Below are 12,773 nucleotides of genomic sequence, written 5' to 3' on the forward strand. Positions count from 1 at the left end.
CCCAGGTGGGTTGTGCCCACCTGGGACACCTTCCGTACTCCGTTTTTCTTCCGTATACTTGTCCTCCAAGATAAAAAAATCTATATATACTTCCCGAACCTGTTGGTCACCGTATCACGAAGAAATCCTCTGTTCTCCTTTCTTGCTGTTTTCTGCATAGATCTGGCAATTTGTCGTCCCAAGACTCCGACGGTGAGAGCTATGTCTCACATCTCATTGCTGACACAAAGACCTATGGGGACCTATCTCCTTGTGGTCGAACTATGGATGACGAGGAGGATGCTCACTTGATGAGGATCGATGATTCAAGCTCGGAGGAGGAGGATGTTCCTCTACCTCAACCTGGGGATATGCACATAAAATTCAAGAAGTCCAGTCTTCCTAAGAGAGCTAACCGGTCTAATAACCAATCTATTCCTTCTCGTTTTCGGCACAAAAGCAAAGGAGATTTATGTGACAAGATCTTGAAGCTGGAGTTGGAGGTCGATGATTTGGAAGAGGAAATTGCTCTCCTCAACTACAATATGAAAAAGTTGAAGGTACCGTTGTCATCACCACCATCATCTTCTTCACTACCAAAAGAAAATTGAGTATCGGGTATGGGCACTCCCCTTGGCTTCCGCCAAGCTTGGGGGAGCTGCCCCGATATTGTATCATCCCACTATCCTTTTGCTTTTAATTTTTTAGTTTGATCCTTTTTCTTTAGATGAATAAAAGTTTAGTTCGATCCTTTCTTCATTGAGAGTTTGCTTAGTGATCTATCCTTGTAATCGTGTGCAAGTTATATAATAAAGTTAGTTTGAGTTTTTTCTTTCTTTACTTTCATGTTGCAAATAAAGAAAAGAAATGAGAAAGGAAATAAATGAAGTAAGGAAATAAATAACGAAAAAAATTATATACTAATCCTATGGTAGGTGATAGCACCACATAAGGAAAAGTATAAGTAGAAAATTTTATTAGAGATTGACAAACATAGCATTAGTCAATGATGCAACTCATGAAAGAATTAATAAGGGAAGGGAGGATTCACATATAGATATACTATCCTAGAAATCTTTTGTGATTGTGAGCCCTCATCAAAATATTATATGCCAAAATTGTTGACGCTGGACAAGGAATACAACCTAATGGTTTATGTTTGTTTATATTCACATAGAAATCATATTGTCATAGATCCTTTAACATGTGGTGCTTGCCCCCTATCTTTGATAGCCAAAATTTTGTACTAAGTAGAGATACTACTTGTGCATCCAAAAACCCTTAAACCCAAATCTTTTTCAAGTGTCCACCATACCTACCTAGGGATTGGGCAAGATCCCTCAAGTAAGTTGTCATCGGTGCAAAAAGGCAATAAAATGCTTCTAAAAGTGTGAGCTCATTTAGGGCAAGAGAAAATTGAGCGTTGTACGAACTTGGATGACAAAGAATAAAAGCGACAGACTGCATAATAAAGGTTGTCATCTTAAGGGGCAATACAACGTGATGTTCTCTTGCACTAAGGGATTGAGCATACAAACAAATAAGCGCATGGCAACCTCTGCTTCCCTCTGCGAAGGGCCTATCTTTTACTTTTATGCAAAGAGTCAAAGTTTTCCCTCTATTCCTTTTATTTTTCTCTTTTGGCAAGCATCATGTGGTGAGGAAAGATCTAGGCACATATGTCCAGTTGAATATAGATAGCATGAGTTATTATTGTTGACATCACCCTTGAGGTGAGTATGTTAGGAGGCGAAACTATAAGCCCCTATCTTTCTATGTGTCCGGTTGAAATGTTTTGCTCATGGGTACGAGGTAAGTGTTAACAATCATAGAATACTATATGATGGTTGAGTATGTGGACTTGCCTAAAGGCTCTGACACGTGACCCTTCCTGAAAAGATGATGAATTGTAGTTGCAAAGTTGACTAAGAACATAGTTTGTTGGTTTCTAATACAGTTTTTGCTTTATACTTCGATTGTGTGATGAACTATTACTTATTCATGAGAAGTATATGATAAAAGATCTATGATAAAAGTCCTATGTTTAATTTTGATGCTGTTATAATAATCAACATGATGCTTCTATGTCCGTATTTTGTTTTTATCAAGACCTTTCTCTCAAAGCATGTGGACATGTTTTTCGATTTCGGTTTTCTCTTGAGGACAAGCGAGGTCTAAGCTTGGGGGAGTTGATACGTCCATTTTGCATCATGTTTTCTTACTGTTATTTATAATGTTTTCATCCATAATGATGCTTTTTGGAGCAATTCTAATGCCTTTTTCTCTCATAATTTGAAAGGAACACACCAAGAGGGAGAATTCCGGTAGCTGGCACAACTCCAAATGAGCTGAAACTTTACGGAGATTTTTATGGATTATTTGAGAAATACTGGAGCCAATAAAAAACCAGAGGGGGCCACCAGGTGGGCACAACCCACCTGGGCGCGCCAGGCCCCCCAGGCGCGCCCTGGTGGGTTGTGACCTCCTCGGCGCACCTCCGGTGCCCATCTTCTGGTATATAAGTGGTTTTGACCAAGAAAAATAATAATATGAGGACTTTTGGGACAAAGCGCCGCCGCCTCGAGGCGGAACTTGTTGGGGAACGTAGTAATTTCAAAATTTTCCTACGCACACACAGGATCATGGTGATGCATAGCAACGAGAGGGGAGAGTGTTGCCTACGTACCCTCGTAGACCGAAAGCGGAAGCATTAGCACAACGCGGTTGATGTAGTCGTACGTCTTCACGATCCGACCGATCAAGTACCGAACGCACGGCACCTCCGAGTTCTGCACACGTTCAACTCGATGACGTCCCTCAAACTCCTATCCAGCCGAGTGTTGAGGGAGAGTTTCGTCAGCACGACGGCATGGTGACGATGATTATGTTCTACCGATGCAGGGCTTCGCCTAAGCACCGCTACGATATGATCGAGGTGGATTATGGTGGAGAGGGGCACCGCACACGGCTAAGAGATCCATGATCAATTGTTGTGTCTATGGGGTGCCCCCTGGCCACGTATATAAAGGAGTGGAGGAGGGGAGGGGCCGGCCCTCTCTATGGCGCGCCCTAGGGGAGTCCTACTCCCATCGGGAGTAGGATTCCCCCTTTCCTAGTAGAACTAGGATCCCTTCCAAGTAGTAGGAGTAGGAGAGAAGGAAAGGGGAGGGAAAAGGAGAAGGAAGGAAGGGGGCGCCCCCCCTCCCTAGTCCAATTCGGACCAGCCCATGGGGAGGGGTGCAGCCACCCTTTGAGGCCTTTCTCTCCTTTCCTGTATGGCCCATTAAGGCCCAATACGAATTCCCGTAACTCCCCGATACTCCCGAAAATACCTGAATCACTCGGAACCTTTCCGATGTCCGAATATAGTCGTCCAATATATCAATCTTTACGTCTCGACCATTTCGAGACTCCTCGTCATGTCCCGGATCTCATCCGGGACTCCGAACTCCCTCGGTACATCAAAACATATAAACTCATAATATAACTGTCATCGTAGCGTTAAGCGTGCGGACCCTACGGGTTCGAGAACTATGTAGACATGACCGAGACACGTCTCCGGTCAATAACCAATAGCGGAACCTGGATGCTCATATTGGCTCCTACATATTCTACGAAGATCTTTATCGGTCAGACCGCATAACAACATACGTTGTTCCCTTTGTCATCAGTATGTTACTTGCCCGAGATTCGATCGTCGGTATCTCAATACCTAGTTCAATCTCGTTACTGGCAAGTCTCTTTACTCGTTCCATAATACATCATCCTGCAACTAACTCATTATTTGCAATGCTTGCAAGGCTTAAGAGCATAAGTATTTTCCGGTGGGTGAACAAATTACTGTTGAGCAATTGACAGAATTGAGCATAGTTATGAGAATATCTAGGTATGATCATGTATATAGGCATCACGTCCGAGACAAGTAGACCGACTCCTGCCTGCATCTACTACTGTTACTCCACTCATCGACCGCTATCCAGCATGCATCTAGAGTATTAAGTTCATGAAAACAGAGTAACGCCTTAAGCAAGATGACATGATGTAGAGGGATAAATTCATGCAATATGATAAAAAAACCATCTTGTTATCCTTCAGTCTCCCACTTGCACTAGAGTCAATAATCTAGTTCACATCACCATGTGATTTAATACCAATAGTTCACATCACCATATGATTAACACCCATAGTTCACATCGACATGTGACCAACACCCAAAGGGTTTACTAGAGTCAATAATCTAGTTCACATCGCTATGTGATTAACACTCAAAGAGTACTAAGGTATGATCATGTTTTGCTTGTGAGAGAAGTTTAGTCAACGGGTCTGCCATATTTAGATCCATACGTATTTTGCAAATTTCTTTGTCAACAATGCTCTGCACGGAGCTACTCTAGCTAATTGCTCCCACTTTCAATATGTATCCAGATTGAGACTTAGAGTCATCTGGATTAGTGTCAAAACTTGCATCGACGTAACCCTTTACGACGAAACTTTTGTCACCTCCATAATCGAGAAACATATCCTTATTCCACTAAGGATAATTTTGACCAATGTCCAGTGATCTACTCCTAGATCACTATTGTACTCCTTTTCCAAACTCAGGGCAGGGTATACAATAGGTCTGGTACACAGCATGGCATACTTTATAGAACCTATGGCTGAGGCATAGGGAATGACTTTCATTCTCTCTCTATCTTCTGTCATGGTCGGGTTTTGAGTCTTACTCAATTTCACACCTTGTAACACAGGCAAGAACTCTTTCTTTGACTGTTCCATTTTGAACTACTTCAAAAACTTGTCAAGGTATGTACTCATTGAAAACTTATCAAGCGTCTTGATCTATCTCTATAGATCTTGATGCTCAATATGTAAGCAGCTTCACCGAGGTCTTTCTTTGAAAAACTCCTTTAAAACACTCCTTTATGCTTTGCAGAATAATTCTACATTATTTCCGATCAACAATATGTCGTACACATATACTTATCAGAAATGCTGTAGTGCTCCCACTCACTTTCTTGTAAATACAGGCTTCACCGCAAGTCTGTATAAAACTATATGCTTTGATTAACTTATCAAAGCGTATATTCCAACTCCGAGATGCTTGCACCAGTCTATAGATGGATCGCTGGAGCTTGCATATTTTGTTAGTACCTTTAGGATTGACAAAACCTTCTGGTTGCATCATATACAACTCTTCTTTAATAAATCCATTAAGGAATGCAGTTTTGTTTATCCATTTGCCAGATTTCATAAAATGCGGCAATTGCTAACATGATTCAGACAGACTTAAGCATAGATACGAGTGAGAAACTCTCATCGTAGTCAACACCTTGAACTTGTCGAAAACCTTTTGCATCAATTCTAGCTTTGTAGATAGTAACACTACTATCAGCGTCCGTCTTCCTCTTGAAGATCCATTTAATCTCAATGACTCGCTGATCATTGGGCAAGTCAATCAAAGTCCATACTTTGTTCTCATACATGGATCTCATCTCAGATTTCATGGCCTCAAACCATTTCGCGGAATCTGGGCTCATCATCGCTTCCTCATAGTTCGCAAGTTCGTCATGGTCTAGTAACATGACTTCCAGAACAGGATTACCGTACCACTCTGGTGCAGATCTCACTCTGGTTTACCTACGAGGTTCAGTAGTAACTTGATCTGAAGTTACATGATCATCATCATTAGCTTCCTCACTAATTGGTGTAGTAGTCACAGGAACAGATTTCTGTGATGAACTACTTTCCAATAAGGGAGCAGGTACAGTTACCTCATCAAGTTCTACTTTCCTCCCACTCACTTCTTTCGAGAGAAACTCCTTCTCTAGAAAGGATCCATTCTCAGCAACGAATATCTTGCCTTCGGATCTGTGATAGAAGGTGTACCCAACATTTTCTTTTGGGTATCCTATGAAGACGCACTTGTCCGATTTGGGTTTGAGCTTATCAGGTTGAAACTTTTTCACATAAGCATTGCAACCTCAAACTTTAAGAAACGACAGCTTAGGTTTCTTGCCAAACCATAGTTCATATGGTGTCGTCTCGACGGATTTAGATGGTGCCCTATTTAATGTGAATGTAGTTGTCTCTAATGCATAACCCCAAAACGATAGTGGTAAATCGGTAAGAGACATCATAGATCGCACCATATCTAATAAAGTACGGTTATGACGTTCGGACACACCATTAAACTGTGGTGTTCCAGGTGGCGTGAGTAGTGAAACTATTTCACATTGTTTTAACTAAAGCCCAAACTCGTAACTCAAATATTTTACTTATGCGATCATATCGTAGAAACTTTTATTTTGTTAAGATGATTCTCCACTTCACTCTGAAATTCTTTGAAGTTTTTAAATGTTTCAGACTTGTGTTTCATCAAGTAGATATACTCATATCTGCTCAAATCATCTGCGAAGATCAGAAAATAATGATACCTGCCGCGAGCTTCAATATTCATCGGACCACATACATCAGTATGCATGATTTCCAATAAGTCAGTTGCTTGCTCCATTGTTCCGGAGAACGGAGTTTTAGTCATCTTGCCCATAAGGCATGGTTCGCAAGCATCAAGTGATTCATAATCAAGTGATTCCAAAGTCCCATCAGCATGGAGTTTCTTCATGCGCTTTACACCAATATGACCTAAACGGCAGTGCCACAAACAAGTTGCACTATCATTATTAACTTTGCATCTTTTGGCTTCAATATTATGAATATGTGTATCATTACGATCGAGATCCAACAAACCATTTTCGTTGGTGTGTATGACCATAGAAGGTTTTATTCATGTAAACAGAACAACAATTGTTCTCTAACTTAAATGAATAACCGTATTGCAATAAACATGATCAAATCATATTCATGCTCAACGCAAACACCAAATAACACTTATTTAGGTTCAACACTAATCCCGAAAGTATAAGGAGTCTGCGATTATGATCATATCAATCTTGGAACCACTTCCAACACACATCGTCACTTCACCCTTAACTAGTCTCTGTTTATTCTGCAACTCCCGTTTCGAGTTACTAATCTTAGCAACTGAACTAGTATCAAATACTGAGGGGTTGCTATAAACACTAGTAAAGTACACATCAATAACATGTATATCAAATATACTTATGTTCACTTTGCCATCCTTCTTATCTGCCAATCACTTGGGGTAGTTCCGCTTCCAGTGACCAGTCCCTTTGCAGTAGAAACACTTAGTCTCAGGCTTAGGACCAGACTTGGGCTTCTTCACTTGAGCAGCAACTTGCTTGCTGTTCTTCTTGAAGTTCCCCTTCTTCCCTCTACCCTTTTCTTGAAACTAGTGGTCTTGTCTACCATCAACACTTGATGTTTTTCTCGATTTCTACCTTCGTCAATTTCCGCATTACGAAGAGCTTGGGAATCGTTTCCGTTATCCCTTGCATATCATAGTTCATCACGAAGTTCTACTAACTTGGTGATGGTGACTAGAGAATTCTGTCAATCACTATCTTATCTGGAAGATTAACTCCCACTTGATTCAAGCGATTGTAGTACCCAGACAATCTGAGCACATGCTCACTGCTTGAGCTATTCTGCTCCATCTTTTAGCTATAGAACTTGTTGGAGACTTCATATCTCTCAACTCGGGTATTTGCTTGAAATATTAACTTCAACTCCTGGAACATCTCATATGGTCCATGACGTTCAAAACGTCTTTGAAATCCCGATTCTAAGCTGTTAAGCATGGTGCACTAAACTATCAAGTAGTCATCATATTGAGCTAGCCATACGTTCATAACATCTGCATCTGCTCCTGCAATAGGTTTGTCACCTAGCGGTGCATAAAAGACATAATTCTTCTGTGCAGCAATGAGGATAATCCTCAGATCACGGATCCAATCCGCATCATTGCTACTAACATCTTTCAACTTAGTTTTCTCTAGGAACATATAAAACTTAAACGGGGAGCAACACCGCGAGCTATTGATCTACAACATAGAATGCTGATACTACCAGGACTAAGTTCATGATAAATTACAGTTCAATTAATCATATTACTTAAGAACTCCCACTTAGATAGACATCCCTCTAATCATCTAAGTGATCACGTGATCCAAATCAACTAAACCATAATCGATCATCACGTGAAATGGAGTAGTTTTCAATGGTGAACATCATTATGTTGATCATATCTACTATATGATTCACGCTCGACCTTTCGGTCTCCAATGTTCCGAGGCCATATCATCATATGCTAGGCTCGTCAAGTTTAACCCGAGTATTCTGCGTGTGCAAAACTGGCTTGCACCCGTTGTAGATGGACGTAGAGCTTATCACACCCGATCATCACATGGTGTCTGGGCACGACGAACTTTGGCAATGGTGCATACTCAGGGAGAACACTTTTATCTTGAAATTTAGTGAGAGATCATCTTATAATGCTACCGTCAAACAAAGCAAGATAAGATGCATAATAGATAAACATCACATGCAATCAAAATATGTGACATGATATGGCCATCATCATCTTGTGCCTTTGATCTCTATCTCGAAAGCATCGTCATGATCTCCATCGTCACCGGCATGACACCACGATCTCCATCATCTTGATCTATATCAATGTGTCGTCACATGGTTGTCTCACCAACAATTGCTCTTGCAACTATTGCTATCGCATAGCGATAAAGTAAAGAAATTATTTGGCGCTTGCATCTTATGCAATAGATAGATAACCATAAGGCTTTTGCATGTATTGACCATATCACATCACAACATGCCCTGCAAAAACAAGTTAGACGTCCTCTACTTTGTTGTTGCAAGTTTTACGTGGCTGCTACGGGCTGATCAAGAACCGTTCTTACCTACGCATCAAAACCACAACGATAGTTTGTCAAGTTGGTGCTATTTTAACCTTCGCAAGGACCGGGCGTAGCCACACTCGGTTCAACTAAAGTTGGAGAAACTGACACCCGCTAGTCACCTGTGTGCATAGCACGGCGGTAAAACCAGTCTCGCGTAAGCGTACGCGTAATGTTGGTCCGGGCCGCTTCATCCAACAATACCGCCGAACCAAAGTATGACATGCTGGTAAGCAGTATGACTTATATCGCCCACAACTCACTTGTGTTCTACTCGTGCATATTACATCAACGCATAAAACCTAGGCTCTGATGGCACTGTTGGGGAACGTAGTAATTTCAAAATTTTCCTACGCCCACACAGGATCATGGTGATGCATAGCAACGAGAGGGGAGAGTGTTGCCTACGTACCCACGTAGACCGAAAGCGGAAGCATTAGCACAACGCGGTTGATGTAGTCGTACGTCTTCACGATCCGACCGATCAAGTACCGAACGCATGGCACCTCCGAGTTCTGCACACGTTCAACTCGATGACGTCCCTCGAACTCCGATCTAGCCGAGTGTTGAGGGAGAGTTTCGTCCGCACGACGGCGTGGTGATGATGATGATGTTCTACCGATGCAGGGCTTCGCCTAAGCACCGCTACGATATGATCGAGGTGGATTATGGTGGAGAGGGGCATCGCACACGGCTAAGAGATCCATGATCAATTGTTGTGTCTATGGGGTGCCCCCTGGCCACGTATATAAAGGAGTGGAGGAGGGGAGGGGCCGACCCTCTCTATGGCGTGCCCTAGGGGAGTCCTACTCCCACCGGGAGTAGGATTCCCCCTTTCCAAGTAGAATTAGGATCCCTTCCAAGTAGTAGGAGTAGGAGAGAAGGAAATGGAAGGGAAAAGGAGAAGGAAGGAAGGGGGCGCCCCCTCCCTAGTCCAATTCGGACCAGCCCATGAGGAGGGGTGCGGCCACCCTTTGAGGCCTTTCTCTCCTTTCCCGTATGGCCCATTAAGGCCCAATACGAATTCTCGTAACTCCCCGGTACTCCCAAAAATACATGAATCACTCGGAACCTTTCCGATGTCCGAATATAGTCGTCCAATATATCGATCTTTACGTCTCGACCATTTCGAGACTCCTCGTCATGTCCCCGATCTCATCCGGGACTCTGAACTCCTTCGGTACATCAAAACATATAAACTCATAATATAACTGTCATCGTAGCGTTAAGCGTGCGGACCCTATGGGTTCGAGAACTATGTAGACATGACCGAGACACGTCTCCGGTCAATAACCAATAGCGGAACCTGGATGCTCATATTGGCTCCTACATATTCTACGAAGATCTTTATCAGTCAGACTGCATAACAACATATGTTGTTCCCTTTGTCATCAGTATGTTACTTGCCCGAGATTCGATCGTCGGTATCTCAATACCTAGTTCAATCTCATTACCAGAAAGTCTCTTTACTCGTTCCGTAATACATCATCCTACAACTAACTCATTAGTTGCAATGCTTGCAAGGCTTAAGTGATGTGCATTACCGAGAGGGCCCAGAGATACCTCTCCGACAATCGGAGTGACAAATCCTAATCTCGAAATACGCCAACCCAACAAGTACCTTCGGAGACACCTGTAGAGCACCTTTATAATCACCCAGTTACGTTGTGACGTTTGGTAGCACACAAAGTGTTCCTCCGGTAAACGGGATTTGCATAATCTCATAGTCATAGGAACCTGTATAAGTTATGAAGAAAGCAATAGCAACAAACTAAACGATCAAGTGCTATGCTAACGGAATGGGTCAAGTCAATCACATCATTCTCCTAATGATGTGATCCCGTTAATCAAATGACAACTCATGTCTATGGTTAGGAAACATAACCATCTTTGATCAACGAGCTAGTCAAGTAGAGGCATACTAGTGACACTCTGTTTGTCTATGTATTCACACATGTATTATGTTTCTGGTTAATACAATTCTAGCATGAATAATAAACATTTATCATGATATAAGGAAATAAATAATAACTTTATCATTGCCTCTAGGGCATATTTCCTTCAGAACTTGGGCAGGAGCACTTTTGCCCTCCGGCGAAGCGATTCCGCCGGGGGAACTTCCCTCCTGGAGGGGGAAATCATCATCATTATCATCACCAACAACTCTCCCATCTTGGGGAGAGAAATCTTCATCAACATCTTCAACAGCACTATCTCCTCTCAAATCCTAGTTCATCTCTTGTGTTCAATCTTGTTACCAGAACTATAGATTGGTACTTGTGGGTGACTAGTAGTGTTGATTACATCTTGTAGTTGATTGCTCTATGGTTTATTTGGTGGAAGATTATATGTTCAGATCCATTATGCTATTTAATACTCCTCTGATCATGAACATGTTTATCATTTGTGAGTAGTTACTTTTGTTCTTGAGGTCACGTGAGAAATCATGTTGCAAGTAATCATCTGAACTTGATATGTGTTCGATATTTTGATAGTATGTATGTTGTTATTCCCTTAGTGGTGTCATGTGAACGTTGACTACATGACACTTCACCATATTTGGGCCTAAGGGAATGCATTGCGGAGTAGCAATTAGATGGTGGGTTGTGAGGGTGATAGAAGCTTAAACCCCAGTTTATGCGCTATTCCGTAAGGGACCGATTGGATCCAAAAGTTTAATGCTAGGGTTAATCATAAGTAGGAGGTTTGTTCAAGTAAGAACAACACCTAAGCACCGGCCCACCCACATATCAAATTATCAAAGCAGTGAACACAAATCAAACCAACATGATGAAAATGACTAGATGAAATTCCCGTGTACCCTCAAGAACGCTTTGCTTATCATAAGAGACCGTTTTGGCCTGTCCTTTGCCTCAAAAGGATTGGTCTACCTTGCTGCACTTTTGTTACTATTATCGTTACTTGCTCGTTACAAATTATCTTGCTATCAAACTACTCGCTACTTAGAATTTCAGCACTTGCAGACAATACCTTACCGGAAATTGTCATTTCCTTTTGCTCCTAATTGGGTTCGACACTCTTACTTATCGAAAAGAGCTACAATTGATACCCTATACTTGTGGGTAATCACCGTCCAGCAAGCATATGAAGGAATAACTCACTCCCGGCGGTGAGAATCATGAAATTTTGGTGATGGAGGAAGGTTGATGATGATGATGATGGCGATGGTTTCCACCCTCCGGAGCCCCGAACAGACTCTAGATCAGCCCTCCCAATGAAGAACATGAGGTGGTGGTGGCTCCGCATCGTAAAACATGATGAAACCTTCTCTTCGATTTTTTCTCTCCGTGAATAGGTATATATGGAGTTGGAATTAGGGTTGCCGGAGCTCCAGGGGTCCCACAAGCCTGGGAGGCGCTTGATGACCCACAAGTACAGGGGATCAATTGTAGCTATTTTCGATAAGTAAGAGTGTCGAACCCTAGCCAAGGTTTTGGTTGGGGTCACCAAGAAGGTGTTCTGGGTTGGCTTGGGTGCCTTATGTTGGTCCCTTTGGACTACTAGGAATAAATTTACTATCGAGCATATCTTTCCATCTAAACCTGTTGACGTTCTTTTCAAATCTTGTATCTTATTGCAGCAGTGGAGATTATTGACTAAAGAAGACGATCGGGATGCCCTGGACGTGCTCATCGCCAAAATTCGGGCTTCGGCATCCTTCTTCTCCGGGCTGGGACCTAACACCTAATCTCTGTTGCGGTGGTTTTATCGGTTTGGTCGTAGTCGTCTTTCCCCTACGCGTCGTGTATGGCAGGGTGCCATGTATCGCTCTGGATCTTCTTTCGCCTGCTCTAGGCTTTGGTCGATGGATTCGCGGTTCTTGTTATCTGTTTGGGTGTTCGGGTCTGTGACGCTGCCGTGTGGCTTTATTTATAAAGTCGGGCCAAGGCCTTTTATCTAAAAAAAAGAGTGTCGAACCCAACGGGGAGCAGAAGGAAATGA

The sequence above is a fragment of the Triticum urartu genome, chromosome 3, assembly GCF_003073215.2.
Source record: "Triticum urartu cultivar G1812 chromosome 3, Tu2.1, whole genome shotgun sequence".
In the NCBI taxonomy this organism is placed as follows: domain Eukaryota; kingdom Viridiplantae; phylum Streptophyta; class Magnoliopsida; order Poales; family Poaceae; genus Triticum; species Triticum urartu.